The sequence below is a fragment of the Neophocaena asiaeorientalis genome, unplaced genomic scaffold, assembly GCF_003031525.2.
Source record: "Neophocaena asiaeorientalis asiaeorientalis breed wild unplaced genomic scaffold, Neophocaena_asiaeorientalis_V1.1 scaffold67, whole genome shotgun sequence".
Lineage (NCBI taxonomy): Eukaryota > Metazoa > Chordata > Mammalia > Artiodactyla > Phocoenidae > Neophocaena > Neophocaena asiaeorientalis.
In genome coordinates this window covers 9,958,852-9,964,852 of record NW_020173731.1, presented here as the reverse complement: position 1 = coordinate 9,964,852, position 6,001 = coordinate 9,958,852, and the positions used below count along the sequence as shown (strand labels likewise).

The 6,001-nt window shown below is 50.3% G+C and overlaps 1 protein-coding gene across 1 annotated transcript in view; it reads right to left on the bottom strand.

Moving 5' to 3' along the window:
- The window catches only part of PIGR (polymeric immunoglobulin receptor), a 17,249-nt gene extending 12,960 nt beyond the window's left edge, over positions 1-4,289 (bottom strand). Inside the window, exon 1 of the mRNA XM_024750889.1 lies at positions 4,211-4,289. The gene's annotated coding sequence lies outside the window, so the exon portion shown is untranslated. The remainder of the gene's footprint in view (positions 1-4,210) is intronic.
- Positions 4,290-6,001: the final 1,712 nt, after the last annotated feature.

Genomic DNA, 6,001 nt, shown 5'->3' with positions numbered 1-6,001 from the left:
ACCAAAAAAAAAAAAAAAAAAAAAAAAAAAAAAGGAGCCGTATTTTCACTAGTCAGGCTGGGATATTCTAAATCATTATCATTTTACCAAGTTACTGACCCTGATATATTCATAACGCATGTCTACACCATTGTGGGTTGGGGCTGGGTGTAAGCCCTGCTGAATAATAGAGTCTATCTCCTCGTAGAATTCATCTAGCTATAGCTCCCCTGAAGTTAGAGTGGCTGGTCTTCAGCTCTCATGGCTTGGAGTCAAATCTCTGTCCATCTAATCTTAGGTTTTTCTCCTTTTTCAGAGGGAGAAGGCTCTCCTGGACCAGGTCCTGGCTTGGCTGCTGGTGAACACAGGCCCTCAACAACTCTGGGTTCTTCACCTGTTTGGTACACAGCAGGGGGTCAGCTGAAGCTCTCACAGCCTCCGGGGCTTTAGAGGGAACAGAAGCAGGCACTATGGGGACCTGAAGCCAAGTGGGCAGTTTCTGACTTCCTGTGAACTTGGGGGAACAGGAAGCTTGGGGCTCAGAGGAGCAGGGAGTGGCTGGTCTGGCTGTGGAAGGAGCTTCCCTTGGCCTGGACTGAATGGCCGGGAGAGGCACCGACTGGGTCCATATGGGACTATCACTCTGCTCTCCCATGGGTGCAGAGGCCGAGCACAGACTAGAGTGAGCCTGGAAAGCACAGTATCGCTAGGGGAGGGAAGGCAGTCTGTGTAGTCCGGAAGGGCCTCAGACTTGTAGTGGCAGGCAGGAGCATAGGAGAGGCTAGGAAGTTTATGTAAGCCCTGGATTGTGGGAGAATCTCCAAGGAAAGGCAGCGTTGGGGAAAAGGAATCGGAACTCCAGAGGGCAGGGAGATGGAGAGAGAGCAGCCACAGGGTCCAAAGGATATATGAGCTAGAAAGACCCAAGACTTTCTGGTTCCATTCCTGTCAAAAGTCGGAATGCAAGACTTCAGCAGAAATTAAGCATTTGGGATACAAGCTCCGTGAAGCTCTGGGAGTAAGACTTGTGGATTTTCAGATGGCTTTTCCACAGAGACTGAGAACCCCTGTTATTGACTCCATCCCATTCTACCCTGATGTGTAAGTGTTTACCTCACCATTCTACCAGGCGGCGAGCTCCTGGAAGTTAAGAGTCAACTGAAATCAATCTCTCCACCTCCAGATGGCCTTGCTCTCCAGAGAGTGCCTGGCGAAGACCAGCTGCTCAGCAAGGACTGATTAGATTGGGAATGGTTACAATCTCATTCCCTCTCTGAGAAGGGCAAAGTTAGGGCTGATTTCTCTCACTTTGCCCAATAGCTTCTTGGTTCCGGGCACTCAAGGGAAAGTAGCATGAAGAGGAGCATGGAGGATGGAAGAGAACCCAGAGGTCCAGAGTCCTGCTCTGTCACAGGCTACCAGAAGAGCTCTACCACTTGGGCAAAATATGCTGGCTCAACTTTCCCATCTGTAAAATGGGCATCATGGTCCCTGACTCTTCTAGTTGAAGGGCTACTGTGGGATGGGGGACTATGGAGTGGAATAACAGGTTAATATATATGGAAGCACTCTGAAGAGTGTAAAGTGCTCTTCCACCGTAAGAGGTTGCAGTTACTCGTTAGCACAGGAGGGTGAGGGTCTGTGCACTTAACTTTTACGGTTGCTGTGCACTTGGAGAGTAGCACAGAACACGGACTCCTCAGCCTGGCTCTCGTCTCTCTTACTTGGGGGTTGTGTGATTGGGGGCAGGCTATTTAAACTCATTGAGCCCCAAGTCCTCATCTGTAAACTGGAGACAATTGTACCTAGCAGAGTGAGTCGCTGTAAGGATTAAATGAAGCAACATATGTAAAGTTCTAAGCAGGGCGCTGGGCTTAAAAAAAAATAGTTCCTTGCCCATATCCTCTCTAAAATCAATACAGTCTTCTCTTTTTCCTGTCTTAGAGTGAGAGAACAGAAGTCTATTTGCTGAGCGTCCTTTGAAGACTGGGGGGAGCTGCTCAGATTAGACCAGCATGGCCTGAAAGAGAACTAGGTTAGAAGTGAGGGATCATAATTATAGCTAGCATGTACTGAGTCATTTTCAAGTGCTTTACATGTGTTAACTCATTTAATCTTCACAACCACCCTAGAAGGTAGGATAAAATGGGCAAATGCATTTCACAGATGTGACAGTTGAGGCCCAGAGAAGTAAGACATTTGTCCAAAGTTGCACAGTAGGTAAGTGACTGGGATGGGATTCAAATACAGGCATTCTGGGTCAAGAGTACAAGATTTTAGTCACTATGCTGTACTGCAGAGGGTCTTAGAGTTGAGAGGAAGCAGTCAGGAGGGGAGGGAGCAGGAAATCCAATCTTAGAGGAGAAGTTAGTCCAGTTCTCGCCTCTCTGCTTTTCACAGGAAAAGTAGTTCCTCTGAAGAGACTCTATTTGAACCCAGAGGTAGGTGCCAACAGAGAAATTTCTTCCTGAAAAATAATACTGGCTGCTATTTATTTAGCACTTACCACGTGTACAGCATGCTACGTTCGTTTCCTAAAACCAGACACGTTGCCTTCAAAGCTTCTTTCTACTCCATCACACTGTGTCAATGCCAGGGACTTTGGGCTCCCAGCTTCAGCCCACCCAAAGAGGGGCAAGACGTAGATGAGGGGATCTCTGCTGAGCACATGCCTGAATAATGTTATTGTTTTTAAAGCTGGGTATTGTGTTTTTTAGGTGATGTCAGAACGTCCCCATGACCATATCAAAATGACTGCCCCAAAATGTCATTTGTACTTGCTGGGTGAACTTACACCGCTCACATTAACTCACAGTCTTAGTTTCCTCAACTGTAAAATGGGATTGTGATACCTACCCTGCCTACCTCCCAGGTTTGTTTCAGGTGGGAAGGGAATGAAGCTGTGAAAGCCAAGGGTAAGTGTGTTTACTACTTGGAAGCTGCTGCTATCACACTATTTGTAAAATAAAGCCACAGCGTCTAGAGGTGCTAAGAGACAGGCTAAGAGACAGCTAGCTGCTCCCTGGTTCATTGCTCTTTCCGCTACATCACCACACCCAAGGCCAGGGAGAGAGATGGATGGAGAGTTTCAGAGCTGGCTCTGGGCAGACCAGAGACTTGCCTTCTTCCCTAACCCATGAATTGGCATATCTCGTCTCCAGGTGTTCAGGGACCTGTAATTCCCCTAGTGAAGGGGGAGAGTGATGGCGAAGGCTGTGGTGCAAAACAGCGCCAGCAGCTTAGGTGGCCTGGGGCAGTTGCAAATAGGGAAGTGGGGGTGGTGAGAGACGGAGCTTGCGCAGCATCTGTGCTTGTGCCGGAGGGTCCCCTGGCTGGCCTGGGGATGCTGTCGGGCTGGGCCAGGGGAAATCCTATGTCTGAGGCCTCCGGGCTGCAGAGCCAGGAGGAACATCAGGACTGGGGAATGCTGCCTATGCCTGGGAGGGGTCTCTGCCCGCCTCACTCACTTTCCCAGGAAGGACCTCATTTTTCCCACTTTAGCAGGTGCAGAATGACACAGTGATACACACTATACCTCAAAGTGGCAGGAATCTGTGAGAGCAAAGCTGGGTTGAAATTGGAAAGGCTCTCAGAGCCTCTTCGAAGCTGGGAATAAGGGGCTGCCTGTGCCCTCACCAGAAAGGTGGAGGTGGAAAGCTTCAAGGACTAGAAGAGTACCTGCCTCACGCCAAGCACTGCATATGCCTTATTCTATCTAGGTCTTTCTGCTGCTCAATAGTCCTGGAGTAACTGAACCGAACTGAAAAACACCAAACAACTGTTATTTCGCTCTAGAGTTTTCAAAGCAATTCCACACGTTTTCTCGTTTGAATCTCACGTCCACCCTAAGTGATTGGCCTTATTTGTATCCCCATTTTACACATTAGGAAACCGAGACTGAGAGAGCGATTAGGTGACTTACCTAAGGTCACAGTTAAGTTATAAAGGAGTTAGTAGGGAATTCGGAGACCAAACTTAGAGCAGAACCACATGTGCTGACCCAAGACATCCCTTCTTCCCACCTGCTGAGCTTCCACCCATGCGTCCTTACTCAGCTCTCCGAGATGCGCCTGCCTTCTCCCCCACAACGTGCTCGAGCACACGACCACGCTCTCCTCACCCCACTCTCTGTAAGCTGGGAGTCATGCACGCAGAGAGCACTGCCTGAGACACCGTCCCGGGCCCTTCCCAGATGGCATCCCTTTGGGGATCCCAGAGCAGCCACACTTACTTTTAACCACTTCCTTCTATCCTGTCAGCTTCTTGGGCACAGCCTGCTGACCAGTCCGCAACCCTTGCCTTTCTAGAAGCCTCTGGCAGGACACTGGATACTGCTGCCAAAACTGAAACTGTGTGTGGTGCTTGACCCACACCTGGGCTCTTAAAGGGACACTCTCCCATGGGCATGGCGGCTGGCCAGTGGCACGTGACTCCCACAGATCCCTCTTTCCTTTCCTTTGGGCTTTCCTGGCTGGCACCACTTGTTTCTCCTTGACCTTGGGAGACTCTGTTACTTGGGAATCCTACATCTTTACAGCTGCAGGATGTGAGATAGGGTATCAAGCATGAAGAGCCCGTTCTGTTGCTTTCTAGCTGCAAGATTCTAGGCAAGTCACCTTCATATTTCTTTTCAGCTGGAAAATAGGGAGAGTAATACCAAACCTACAGGTTGAGGATATAACCAGATATTAGATGTGAAACACCTAGCCCAGGGCACGGCGTGGAATCGATATGCATTGGAAGGGGTATAGGTGGCAGGAATAGCCTCACATCCTTGGACTCATATCTCCACTCACCCGGCAACATGTCCCCCACTCCCTGGGCTATTCAGCCTGGATTAAGTCCACTTGTTACGCATCTCCTGCAGAGCCCCTTTTGCCAGCTCCAGAGCTCCCAGGACCCCGGGGACCGTGCTCTTCCCTCCTCACTCACTAGAGGAATCGGAGATTCTGGCTGCCTCTGAGCTCCCCCGGGAATGGCAGACCTCGGAGTCTTGTTGGAACCTGGGCTTGGCGCCTCGGCAAAGAGGGCACTGACAGGCAGAGCTGGGGTAGAAACCTCCTTCCCTGACTCAGTTAGTCCTTGGCGCTCTCCCTGACCTGATCCAGTTAGGACTCCCAGGAGTTCCCCAAATGACCTGAGTCACACAAGTGAACCCCACTCCCCAACACACATGTGCGTCCTCCACCCCTCACCATGCTCCCCCCACAGAATCCTGCCCCATCATACCTGCGCAGGGCTGGCCCAGACTCTCCCTACAGCATCCTACAGACTGAACGCCAAGAAGGGGAAGGAGGAAAGGGGAAATAGAGTCCCAGAAAAACACAAGGCAGTCAGAGCCCAGGTCTTATTTTAGCTAACCACTCAGTCACAGCAGGCTATCAACTCGCGATCACAGGTTTGGATGGCAAGAAAAGAAACCAGGTTTTCTACTATGGAGCTTAATTTTAGACCCTAAACCCACAATCTGACTGATGTAAGAAAAAAGTTACCTAGTCATTTCTGGGCAAAGTTGGTCCAATTCAACGATATCTCAGTCACTTTACTCCCGATTGAAAACTCAGCCTCATTCTGGATTTTCTTTCCTTTTTGTCTCCCCTCTCTCCTCTGGTGATGATGTGAACCCTGAGGAAGTGGGCCTGGGTGAGCGGATGGCTTGTGCCAGTGTAACTGTCGAGGCAGTGGGAAGGAGGGCCCCATCACACTGGCCTTGCTTTGTCATGGTTCTATGTTGGCCTCATGCACCGGAAGGAAATAGTCCCATCCACTGAGGTTTAATGTGCCCTGCTGGCTGGTGGCCTTTACACTGGCCCATCCTGAGAGGTCTGTTGTCCACTCTGTGTTCTACTTGCCCCTTCATCTGGGCTCCTTCGGGTAGGACCTCCGGGCCCGCTCAGCCCTTCCTCGCCCTTCTTGTGTATACAGGGCAAATGTGGCTCATCTGCATCTTTCTGATGCCTCCGGGAGATCGTGTGCCTCAGAGGCACGTTCTCCCCAGCACCCCTTGTAGCCTTCTGTGCTC